This window comes from Cyprinus carpio, chromosome B14, assembly GCF_018340385.1.
Source record: "Cyprinus carpio isolate SPL01 chromosome B14, ASM1834038v1, whole genome shotgun sequence".
Lineage (NCBI taxonomy): Eukaryota > Metazoa > Chordata > Actinopteri > Cypriniformes > Cyprinidae > Cyprinus > Cyprinus carpio.
Genome location: NC_056610.1, coordinates 22,558,319 through 22,571,939, shown reverse-complemented (window position 1 = coordinate 22,571,939; position 13,621 = coordinate 22,558,319).

The window sequence follows — 13,621 nt, the reverse complement described above, 5'->3', positions numbered from 1 at the left end:
TCAGATTTACTTTTTTTTTTTTTTGGTAAATTTTCGCTGACAAAATCATTTAATTTCAATAGGAATCCACATGAATTTCCCCACAAAAACAACTGGTTCGGTTAGTCATACCAACTCACCACAATTTCTTGGTTTAAAAGTGACATCTGTGTGAGTTATGATTTATAAATCGCTACACTATTGACAACAGACAATGGACCTTTTTTTCCTGATGATTTTTTGCATTTTAACAATGGTTTATAGGGGATGTTTTAATTTACAACCCTCCCCACTTTTTAAAATATTCCCATGATAAAATATACAGCCTAAAATCATAAATGGTGGCACAATTCAACACAGATGCATTCCCCTCTATGCTGTTTTATTTTAATAGACAAGTACCTGTCCAGCTATGAGCAAACATTACAACTCATCTCACACACACCCATTGAAAAGCGTCATCCAAACCCGTGCCAGAAACAACACAAAGCAAACCGCACTTACAAACACATACACACGGCAATCTAAGATGAACTCCTTCTGGGGCCCAGTTTATGTTGGCGTGCCGAGTTAAACAGAGCCAACAGAGACAAAGCAGGGGGAGAGAAACGACATAATGTAACAATTTATCTGTGCAGATTTCCCAGATTCGATGTCCAAAAACTCTATTGCAGAGTTCCCAAGCATGCTGTATAGATAGCAACGAGGCATGCATATTCAGCCAGCGGCTTGCCTAAGTGTGCGTTTTGGGTGCGTAATGACCAACCGCTCGGCGTTCGAGTTCAGCCAAGTACCTCCTCGCAATGCGGTGGCCAGAATGACTAATGGAGGTTTGAATATCTGAACTCGCTTTGTGGAGTCGCACAGGAAGATAAAAGAGAAAAACAACAACGAGAAAGTTGAGGAGAAGCGTCTGTTTTCACTTAGGTTCTCCGTGCGCCACAAACCTTCCCATTGTTGCCTGAAGGAGGCTGGCTGCTAGCGTGGCCTCGGATCATAAAAAGAAGCTGTAATTAGCTAAGTGACAATTGAGTCTGTAATAAAAGAAGGGCAGTCTGGAAGTGAACCTGAACTGTTAGCTTTCTTTCACTCTCATAAACTGACCAGAGCGTTTTGTTTAGCATGCCACTCTCACTGTAAACCTGCCCCGGAGCGTGTGTGTGTGTTTGTGTGGGTGAGTTGGCAAGCCAGACGTCCAGTTTAGGATCGCCAGGTCAGTGACTAATTTGCCCTGAATCGCCTGTTCTCTCTACTCAGTTGGCACATATGGCATGCTGACTGTGCCGCTTTGTGCCATCTCAGGCATGTCAAAAAAAGCTCTGACATTTGACCAGAGCGATTTCGTTGGGATTTCCAGCATCTTGACACCCGCAAGACAAGTGCTTCTAGGCGAGAGCCAAGCACAAAAGCTAGACCTGACTCGCTGTTGATTCAGATGTTCTTGTAAATACAGCAGCACAGCGCAAAAGTGCTGGCCTGTCAGAATACTTTCCTTGCCTTTTGTGAAGGGCAAAACAGCACCGCTGCCAGTGAGAGGAATCCAGTCAGGATGAGCTCCGCTGCTCTAATGGGGCTTTGTTTGTTGTTTTACTTACCCTGGCTTTTCCGAAATGCACACTTCTGTTGGAAAACATTCCTCGGACTCGTTTTTTGCTTTGTTCACACTTGCAAAAATAAACGGCACGGTTAATACTTCCAGTAACAAGGGTATCAAGATGGGTTCAACAGTTTAACAACCCAGAGGAAACTCTAAACCTAAACAAAACCGTGACGTCTAATGTATACAATTACTCTAATGCTTCGAAATGCACTGAGAAGCACAATCCCAGGTTTAACACTGGCTTAAAATGTCTGATTTCAAAGTTAGGTTTCATCCTGTTCGATCTTATCTATACTTAAGAACACTAAATCACCATATATATGTACAATTAATATACACTATTTTTATCTTTTAAATTTAAATTTAAATTTATGCATTTAGCAGACGCCTTTATCCAAAGCGACTTACAGTGCATTCAGGCTATCAATTTTTACCTACCATGTGTTCCCGGGGAATCGAACCCCCGACCTTGCGCTTGTTAACGCAATGCTCTACCACTTGAGCTACAGGAGCACTAAAAGCACTTTTAGCAGCAAGGATGCATCAAAATGATCCAAAGTGATATTAAAGTCATTTGCATTGTTACCAGTGTTGGGCAGTAACGCATTACTTAGTAACGTAATTGCTGAGTAATTTAATGCATTATAATTTTCAAAATAGTAATTAGAGTATAGTTACAAGCCGAGGTTTCTATACGTTACTGCTGCTATTGCTGACAGAATGCAGTGTTTTATTATCTAGAGACTGTAAAAAGAATGTAGCGCACTGTCGAGTCAAGTGTCTGTGGATTAGAGACCTGCTCCTGCGAGACCCGACGCAACAGGGTTTGCACAAAACCAACATGAACTAATATAAAATATAAACTATTAACAGGTGAAAGCGTATGCAGAGAGTTGAGATGTCTTTTAGAGATTATAAATGCAGCGCTCTTTGCTGGCATTCTGCCAAACCATGCACTCAGCAGCCGCTTGCTTGAGTTAAAAATAACAATGTTCTGTGAATGTTGATGCTTTAATAACAAATATTTGTCAGGAGCGTTTATGCTGGGAATGGGATAAAATAAATTTCATGGAGAAAAAAGTAACATAACTAGTAATGTAACTAATTATTAATACTTTTGAAATAAAGTAATCAGAACAGTAACATGATTACTTTTAAAAGGAGTAATCAGTAATCAGTAATTTGATTATATTTTCAGAGTAACCTGCCCAACACATTTCAAATAAATGCTGCTCTTTGAACGTCTCTTCATCAAAGAATCCTGAAACAATTGTATCACAGTTTACAACAAAAATATTAAGCAGAACAACCATTTTCAACAATGATAATAAGAAATGTTTCTTGAGTAGAAAATTGTTTTATTAAGGTTTTTTGTGAATGATGATTTGTAAATGTGGTGTAGTTTCAGCTTTGCACACATAAATGAATTACATTTTACAACATATTTACAAATTTATTTCAAATTGTAATATTTTACAATATTAATGTTTTTACTGTATTTTTAAGCAAATAAGTGCAGCCTTGGTGATCACAGACCTCTTGTCTACAAAAAAATATGTAAAATAAATAAATAAACTTACATTTACATCATATTATAAATATAATATAGTTTATTATAGATAATATATTATTATATACGTTTTTAAAAGTTAAAAAAAATATTATTATTATTGAAGAAGGTTCTTTTGTTTATTGAATTTTCACTGAAATACACAATTTTGTTCACTTTTTTCTTCTTTTGTTACCAGTACACACACACGCGCGCACACACACATACACACACACAAAAAGTCATGTAGCTCTAACCCTGGGCTTTTAATAAGTGGTGTAGCATTTGTGATCTTTACTGAACAGATTACATCTACACAGTGAAAGTGTGCTGGTTTGTGTCTGGGTGATGTTAATGGGACTATAGTGATGATAGAGTGGCAGCTCTTTAATTTTTCAAACTCAGGAAGAGGCTAAAGGTTCATTTGAAGGCTATGCTGCTAAAGAAGGAAACCCAGAGTGCGTGGTCACTGCAGTGCATTCGTTCTTGCTCTTTCAAACATGTGCAAGCAGTTCTGCCCATTTAAATCCAATTACCTTCTCAACCAGTCGTCATGGGAACCACCTGTGATAAACACCCCAGCACATAATGGCCCCAAACTATTTCCCAAATTATAGGCGCCCTCAATCAACACAACGAATTAAGCCTTTTCCCCTCTCTCTGCTTCTGTAGAGCTCTTTCTCCTGAGACACATCCTGGCTGAGTCCAGAGTGCAGATCATTGTACAAACTCGAACGAAGTACCAATGCACGCATTTCACATTTTGGATGTTAGCAATTACAGGTGATGTAAACTAAAATCCAGATTGCATTTTTGAACAGAATTTCTTCCTTTGCTGTTTCAAAAAGAGCCACAAAATACCTTTAAAGCAGAAATTGGCTTGCAGCTATTATTTTGTCAAGTCAACATGAAAAGACATAAGCAATTCATTTTACTTCTATTATTTGGAATATTTTATTGTGAAACAATATTTAAAATAAAATAAAATAAAATAAAATAATAAAAAATAAAATAAAATAAAATATAAAATAAAAAAAAAAAATTTAAAAATTAAATATAAAATAAAAAAAAATAAATAAAATAAAATAATTAAATTAAATTAAAATAAAATTAAAATAAAATAAAATAAAATAAAATAAAATAAAATAAAATAAAATATAAAATAAAATAAAATAAAATAAAATAAAATAAAATAAAATAAAATAAAATACTTCAGCCATTCCAGAATGGAGACAGTAGTTGGTAGGTTGAAAAAAATGAGATGGCTTAAATAAATGAAATATTCATAAAAAAGAAAAGTAACATATTAAAAACTATACAGGGTCAAAAAAGTGATTAAATGTTGACTCTCTAGGCATTTGAGATGTTACTGAGCTTTTAAATCAATCAACTTTACATAAATTTCCCTGCAGGTTTCCTCTTACTTTTATCAACAGACTTGTAAGACATTTTATCAACATCATTGACGCAGGGCAACATTAAATCAATAACGCAATAGTGATAATTAATCCTGCCTCTAGCTAAGCTGATTAATAGAGTCACGAGGATTCAATGTCAGATAATCAGTGGAGCTAGAATAGCAAATGTGAAGAGGTCTGAAAATCTTTAAACATGAATACCGCTGTACAAACCCAGGCCATGTCGATTTATCTTATCATACTTAATATTGAAACCATCTGGCACTGCTATTACGACACAGCACAGACTGTTAAGTTAATTTTTAACAATCAGGCCTTACTAAAACAAAATAAATCAATAGTTTACTCTACATTACAGACTGACCCAAGATTCTCTCTGGTGGGTCTGTGGAGGCGTGCGTGAGTGCGCAACATCAACAGCATAAGACGCTGGCAGAATCCCCGCAGTCCAACAGTCACAGCAGTGCGGGCCCCACAGCATGCAGGAGATTTATTAACGCTACAGACCTACCCCATCTCCCCCATAAATACAGCAACTGTGTTCCCACAGGCCACCATTTCTCTGAGTCAACCTGTCATCCAGATCCACCTGATCTCAAGCATCTGATCGAGGCACAAACAGCGTCCTGGGAGAGGATTTGATTGCACAACATGCCGTGAAAGTGGGAAATGCACAACAAAGCTATAAGTCAACATCCTTCGGTGAAAACACATACTGCATACTGCCACTGCACTTTGCATGGCCCTCACGGATCATACTTTTATAAACCGCAGAGGAAACTAAACAAACTTATTTCACATAAACTCGTGCCAACAAAATGTGAAAAACAGGCCTTAAGTGTATCTAAATTTACTAACTAATCGTTCCCCCTATCGTGCATATTTTCCTTTATTTGGATGCTAAATTGCTTACACATGTAATGGGATATTTCGGTGCACACAACATACATAAAAAACCTCTTGTCCAATAAAATATATAGCCAGCATTTTAGATTTTGCCTACAGCTGCAAACTATACATTGTGGTGTAGGAGAGAATCTGGCTACTCACTGAACATCTGCATACAGAAGGTATTCATGCTCACATCTTTCAATGGTTCACAAAAAGTTTACTTACTGGTAGCAATTTATAGGCAGGTATGCATTTGATTTAAAATTGTGTGCTTTCATATTTGAACAGTTGCATGTCAGCTACAGGGCACATTTTTGACATAAACATAAATGCAAACATATTTAAAATGCATTCCTGATGAAAATAAACATCCTAAGCTGGTTTGCTGGTCTGTTGGCTGGCTTTAGACAGGATTTAGTCACTATTCAGTTTTGGCTGGTTAAACATTTTTTCTTATTTTCACTGTAAATATATACACTGCCATTCAAAAATGTTTTTTAATGGAGTCTCTCATGCTCATCAAGGCTGCATTATCTGACCAAAAATACAGAAAAAAAAATAGTAATATTGTGAAATATTGTTGCAATTTCTAATATTGGTTTCCAATTTTAATATACATACTTTAAAATATAATTTATTTCTTTGACGCAGCGCTGCATTTACATCCGCCATTACTCCAGTCTTCAGTGTCACATGATCTTGTGATACTTTTTTTTTTTTGATAAATAAAAAGTTTAAAAGAACAGCATTTATTAAAAAAAATAATAATAAATGACCGACCCCAAACTTTTGAATAGTAGTATATATTATAAAACAAGATTTCAATTTTGAATAAAAACTGTTCTTTTAAACTTTTTATTTAACAAAGAATCCTGAAAAAAAGTATAAAAAAAAAATAAAAATTTTCAGCAGCTTAACTGTTTCCAACATTGATTATAAACCATCATATTAGAATGATTTCTGAAGGCTCGTGTGATACTGAAGACTGGAGTAATGATGCTGGAAATTCTACGTTGCTTCAAAGGAATAAATTATTTTTTTAAGTATATTAAAAAAGGAAACTGTTATTTTAAATTGCAATAATATTTCACAAAATTACATTGTTTTTCTGTATGTTTGATCAAATAAATTCAGCCATAATGAGCATAAGAATCTTCTTTAAAAATCTATTCAAAACTCTTTATGGCCAACTCTTTATTTCACGCTTTCTATACTTGGCATTCTCTCTGTAGCAGTTTCACGAAACAAAGCTATGCAACTTCATTCCTTCACCAAAACAGTGTAAACAGGTTTATTTATTCATTCCTCTGTCAGCAGAAACAGAAAGTGCTGCGTGGGCAGTGACTCAAGCAGATGTCCGCTTTGGTTTCTGCCTGACCCACATGTACCTGGCTTCCTCCAGTCTGACAAGGTTAAGAAGCTACCGGCAAATGCCACTGCCTCCATCTAAGAACAGCACAGCAGGTCATTAACATTTCTCTGGTAGGAGAATATTAGCTTCCTCTGACTGAAGTGCCTCTGGGGGGTCAGCTCACCCATATCCCACTACCAGGTCCAAACTGTGAATTTCAAAGTCCCTCAGTGTACATCAATCAGCTCACAACCCTGGGAAGCAGCACAATTCAAGAAAAAAAAAAAAGCATTCTGTATATAGTTGGCTTTCTGTCAGGACTCCAACGTCTTTGTAGCTTGTATTTATCTAAATATGTCTTTGGAGTAAATCACAAAGCTGTCTAGCTTTTTGAAACCGGCTGAGTGCAGCCCTATTTTGGAAGACGCTTGGCTGGATTCAGAGAGGGTTCATTTCTCTGAAAACAATCAGTAAGCCTCTTCTGAAAGCCCTGAGCCAGAGCTCTATGGTTTATGTGCTTGGGGCATGTTGAATTATTAGCCAGCTATTGTGGGTAGACAAACACTGCATCGCTTTACACAGCGATATAATGACAGAGTAACAGTATTATCCCTTATTACTTGATAATCACCATTTATACGGCAGCAGAGCAACAACTGCTTGTTTTTATTATAGCTTTTCGGGACCCAAATATTTCAAGGAGTAGTTCACCCAAAAATGAACATTCTGTCATTATTTACACACCCTCATGTCAGTCCTAGCCAGTCATTATAATGAAAGTGAATTGGGACTGGGACTGTCAAGCACTGTAAAAGTAGTTCATATGAATCATGCACTATATTCCCAGTCTTCTGAAGACAAACAAAGGTTATGTGAAAGGAACAGACTGGAAATCCACCCTAGCTAGCTCTCGGTGAGCATTCATGATTTGCTCAACATAATTTAAAATGATCCAAAAAATGCAATATTGCAATATATAGGTCATTTGTATTTATGGTTGAGTACATAGTGCATAAGTACATAGTGTATGAGTGCATAGTGTATAGTGCGTCACTTGGGACGCAGCTACTATATGACCCTGGACCACAAAACCAGTCTTAAGTATCAATTTTTCAAAACGGACAATATTTGGCCGAGATACAACTATTTGAAAATCTGAGGGTGCAAAAAAAAAAAAAAAAAAATAAATAAATAAAATATTGAGAAAATCACCTTTAAAGTTGTCCAAATGAAGTTTTTAGCAATGCATATTGCTAATCAAAAATTAAGTTTTGATATATTTACAGTAGGAAATTTACAAAATATCTTCATGGAACATGATCTTTACTTAATATCCTAATGATTTTTGCATAAAAGAAAAATCAATTTTGACCCGTACAATGTATTTTTGGCTATTGCTACAAATATACCCCAGCGACTTAAGATTAAATGAAAATGTTTATTTTTGGGAGATGGAATGTTTAAGACTGCTTTAGCTGCACAGTTTTCTTGCCCCTGAAGTACATTTAGAAATATATTTTGGTTGAAACTACATAAACTATATAAGGTTGAAATTAATATATTTTCTACTTCAAAAATATATTTCATTGAGCTTCAGCATTATATTATATATACATATATTTCAAATATATTTTGTTTAACTATATAAAAATATATTTCAATATAGGTTTACTTTAAATTAGTCAGAATTGTCAACAAATTAACTTTGGGTCTCAGCAATTAACACCCCACTGGATTGAAAATTTTTAGTGAATATCCAAAAACTTTCGATTGGTTTTTCACACAAAGCTGACTTTAGCAAAGAAAAATATATTTCATTGAGCTTCAGCATTATATTATATATAAATTTTTTTCAGTTTTGTTTTGTTTTATGGTATTATAGATATAGTCCACATTCTTTTTAAAAGCACAACCCGCATATTCTTCCAAATTGTTCCTTTTGTCATCAACAAAACAAAGAAAATCACACAGGTTTGGAATGATATTCCAAGGTGAAGGGTTAATAAGCCATTAACCAATCGCTTAACTGCGCCATAAGAAGTCATTACAAGACTTTAAAAGCACAGCACACTCGGTAAAAACAGCAATCGTTTTGAAGCACGCTATGGAGACCTCATTAAGGGAACCAATGAGCTTAATGGCTTCAGAGAGGCTGCAGACTTCTGGAGTCATGTTTGAGATCCAGGCTGGAGCTGAGAGATGGTTTGTGTTTGCAAGGCTGAGAGAGCCAGACCCCCCGCCCATCTGTTGAGCTGAACTCCACCGCTTCGGGCCAACAGGAGTGGGGCAGAGCACGAGGGGAGAAAACTCAATGTGTGGGAGAGTGATTTGTTTCTATTAAACAATACAAAACAAACGTTTGGAAGGAAAATAAACTTGTCATGGATAGAACGAGAGAAACAAAAGATGTCCTTGGTGATGGCAAACAAAGATGGAAGAAAAATCCAACCTCGGCACCAAAACTCGAGAATTGATCAATCTGTATTTATGAAAGGCCATCGCCGCTGTCCGGTGTCCATTCATGCCAACCAACTGCCAGGATAATTGTACCCAGAAGATTAAAGAGAGAACGTTTCAAATTGGTTGAGGGCAAGGGGACATAAGACAAGACGATGCATTCTGCTTTCCTGTTCCTCTTAAGGCACCAATCACATGCAATCTGAGCTCGGGGTAAAGGCAGGGAGTGGCCGTGTCCCATGGCCGAAATATCCTACACTACCAGCGCAGGGGCCCATCTCCGAACTGAAGTTAATGGGTGCATCCCGAATCGTGTACTTATGCACTATTCTACGACATTTTGTAGTATAAATAGTGTGAATAGTGCCTTCACACAGAAAATTCAAAAAAGTGCACTTAAAACACCCAGATGATGCATTTAAATAACCGAAAAAACAAAGTGTGGACACTTCATGCACTCAACTGATGCAGCTTTAATTACGTCGCGAAGGGGGCGGGGCTATCAGACTCTGATTATGAATGACAAAATAACCTTATATAATTCATACACTACATGGTTGAGTACATAGTGCATAAGTACGTAGTGTATGAGTGATTAGAGTATAGTGCGTCATTTGGGACGCAGCTACTATGTGACCCTGGACCACAAAATCAGTCTTAAGCATACATCTGAAAGCTGAATAAATGAGCTTTCCATTGATGTATGGTTTGTTAGGATAGGACAATATTTGGCCGAGATACAACTATTTGAAAATCAGGAGTCTGAGGGTGCAAAAAAAAAAATGAAAATATTGAGAAAATCACCTTTAAAGTTGTCCAAATTAAGTTCTTAGTGATGCATTTTACTAATCAAAAATTACGGTTTGATATTTTTACAGTAGGAAATTTACAAAATATCTTCATGGAACATGATCTTTACTTAATATCCTAATGATTTTTGGCATAAAAGAAAAATATAATTTTGACCCATACAATGTATTTTTGGCTATTGCTGCAAATATACCCCAGCGACTTAAGACTGGTTTTGTGGTCCAGGGTCACATATAAGGTCTCATTTAGCTGCACAGTTAATAAATAGGATCAGGCATGTTCAGGACTGCTTTCCAATTCGTCATTCGCTTTTCATTATTGGGTTTCACCGGCTAGACAGAAAGATCCAGCCTTCTAAGAACAGGGCAAGGGTGGAAGAACTTCTAGAAGCCTGACCGATCCCATGGATAAAGTGTGTAAGTGTGCTCGCACTGAGTATGAGGTGCATTTCTGAGCCCACACAGTGAAATCTGTAACTCTTCTGACACGATCTGTGAAATCGTGCTCTTTACCTTTCCCTGACCCCTGTCAGTGTTTCCAGTCCTGCTGGCCACAGACTGCCCCAGCCTCACTCCGCCTAACCCTTTCTGTGTACGACACGCTCGGCTTGCTTTCCCCAGCTGGCCGGGCTTGAGGTTTTTAATGGGTGAGGCCGTTCATATCGCACTAACGTCAACCAGCGTAACAAACCCTGACAAGGAAAGGTTACAAACCCTGCCATAAACCACTCCCGCTCTGGACAACCTTCATTAGGCGTACTCCGGTTTACATTTAGAAAATGTTAAGACGAGATGGAACAAATAAACTGTACTTTAAATTTGCTGTTGGAAAAAAGAAGAAGAGATGTTTATAGTAAACATTTGGACTTCCACCTCAGCCAGCTCATTCTCTGCCTGCAATAGACAAATATCAAGTATCATATATATATTTATAATAGATAAATATCAAATACACTAAGTGCACAAATTGCCCAACTTGTTGGCAGAGGCTATTTACACTAGCTCCACCCACCAATGTCTGGTTGGCGTAGAGAACATTACAAAAGACGTGTGTTGTATGAAAGGCTCAGTTGCGTCGGCCGTGCAGTGCATGGCGGCATTTTCATCGGGTACGTTTAGGGAGGGCTTTATTGTCCCAATATTAAGTGGCATCCATTTAGTAATTTTAAGAAATATGACAATTTACTCTGAATATGCTATTACCGCATGCTGTTTTATAATGTACTATAATAAATATCTGTCATTTTTTGCACTTACGTATAAACAGCATCTACTATTTACACTTATTGCAAAGAAAATTCTGCTATTTTTACAGTGTAAACAACATCTTTGCTATTTGCACTTTGCTGCCTCTGCCTTCATGACATTAGGGATGCACAATCACAATCTAGTTTCTAAAACATATTATAACAGCCAAATAACAACCAGTTTTTTTTAATTGATTTTTCATGTGGTACATTATAATGTGATGCCTACATTCACTTGCAGCATTTATTAATTTGAGATTTTTAGCATTTTTTTTTTTTCTAATTACTGAGACAAACTTATATTTTCATATTATCATTATGAAATTATATCAGAAAATTATTATTCGATTATCGGTATCAGTTATCAGTATCGGTTATCCATAACAGCTTGAAAACGGGACAGTCATTCTGATTCTATATAATGCCATTAATATCAAGCTAGAAAAGCACATTCTATGAGTTTCTGGCTGTAAAAAAGATTTGCAGTCCTGACTGCTGTGACCAACCATGTGTCATATACGTGCAATGCAATAGTAGTAGCTTGTGAGTGACGAGCTCATGTCTAGAAATCTTTCAAATCAAGGAAACTATTATATAAAAAGCTTCAAATGCCAGAATCAGATCCAGTCAATCTAATCTCTGTTGCTTCATGGAAACATTTCAGAAACACAACGTTGCTCATAGAACTTAATGGTGGTCTAGAGTGACTCCTGTGTCACAATCAGCTTCAAATAAACACTTGTAAAGCTTAACTTGTAAACCTTTCCTCCGGCACAGACCAGACCTGGTCGTGCTAGTTATATTGATGACTGTAAATTCACAAATGAAGTATCCCCCGACTGCTAAGCCAAAAAAATGTCCCTGATTCAAAGCAGAGCAGGAAAATATTCAGAATATAAGAATGTAATTTATCCAAGGAAAATATTCCCTCCAGCACACCTTCTCCTCTCCATCAAGAGCACGGGGAGAGGTCGTGTCACATTAAGCTTGGCCCGGATTCCCAGTCCGTCTGAAGGAATAACACCGAGAACATGCCTGCACTGACAGCGTCCTTTAAACAGCGTTTGGGAAAGTCAAATATTTAAGCAAGATCCTTTCCAGTACAATGATCAAAATTAAAACAGTGGGAAGTTCGACCGCAAGCTTTTCCAGGCATGGATATCAAAGGGAAGCGATGACTTACAGGCGGCCCAGCTTGGGTGTGGATTGGAACAGCAGCTCCGGCAGGACCTGCAGCCGGTTCCGGTTCAGGCGGCTGTGAGGAAGAGAAGACAGAGGAAGGGCAAGAGTGAGTGCGGTCAAAACATCTAGAGTCAGGAGGGAAGAAATTAAATGTAAGACACCGTGAGAATGGCCTTACGCAGAGCACAGATCAGTTGGTAGTTAGATTATCCGAGGCAGAAAGAGAGAGTGAAAACCAGGAAAACAAAGATGGAAAGGTTGTTTGACTTGCAGAGCGACACGCAGGCATCTGAATACCTAGATTGATGAGACAACGAGGCAAATACAAACGACACACGGACAGACAAACAAGCCGTTGTTATCAGGACTGGCCAATAGCTACATCCTGGGGTCAGGAGTCACAGCTGTGCTTGGGCTGATGGGAAATAAATGCACTTCCTCTGAAGATGGCCTAGGTTATCTCCAGCAGTGCTCTTTAGAGGCTATTATCACTCACATGAGCCTGACCAGACTGACTGTGGGCTTTAGTAGGATGACCCTTATCACAGGAGTGTGGGTTTTGATGATAGGATGCAGGGTCACGGAGCAAACCAAAGGTATGTGGAGGAGGAACATCACTAGCATTTTGTTTTGAGGACCTACAGCGTTTATAACTCAATTCCTTGCTGTAGCCTTCAAGTAGACTCATTCTTGAAGAAAAAAGTTGGTTTTCTCTTGCTAAAGCCTCCATACTTGAGCCGGTTTGACAATATCTTGTCAAATCAAAAATACTATATAGAAATCTTGTAATAGACCTTAGTCAGGGCAGTACCATATTTAATTTTTGACAGGAATGACAAAGCTATGAGGGATTAAATTACAGTTAATTCAATTTATTGTACTGCTGTTTAACAACATACAGATTACTGATGAAACTTCCTTATAAAAAATCCTTTGGTAGAAAAACTCCTTGTGAAAATTACACGATTTATTTACGCGTTAAATTCAGTATGGCATCTAACCTGATAAAGGTCTATTGTGCTATGCAAATCTGTGCGTCAATGACTAGAATTCTATCAGTTTATTAAAAATACATTAAAACTGTTATTCACAAATACAATTACTTTAACATACCTGATAAGCATGTCTTAACTTCTTT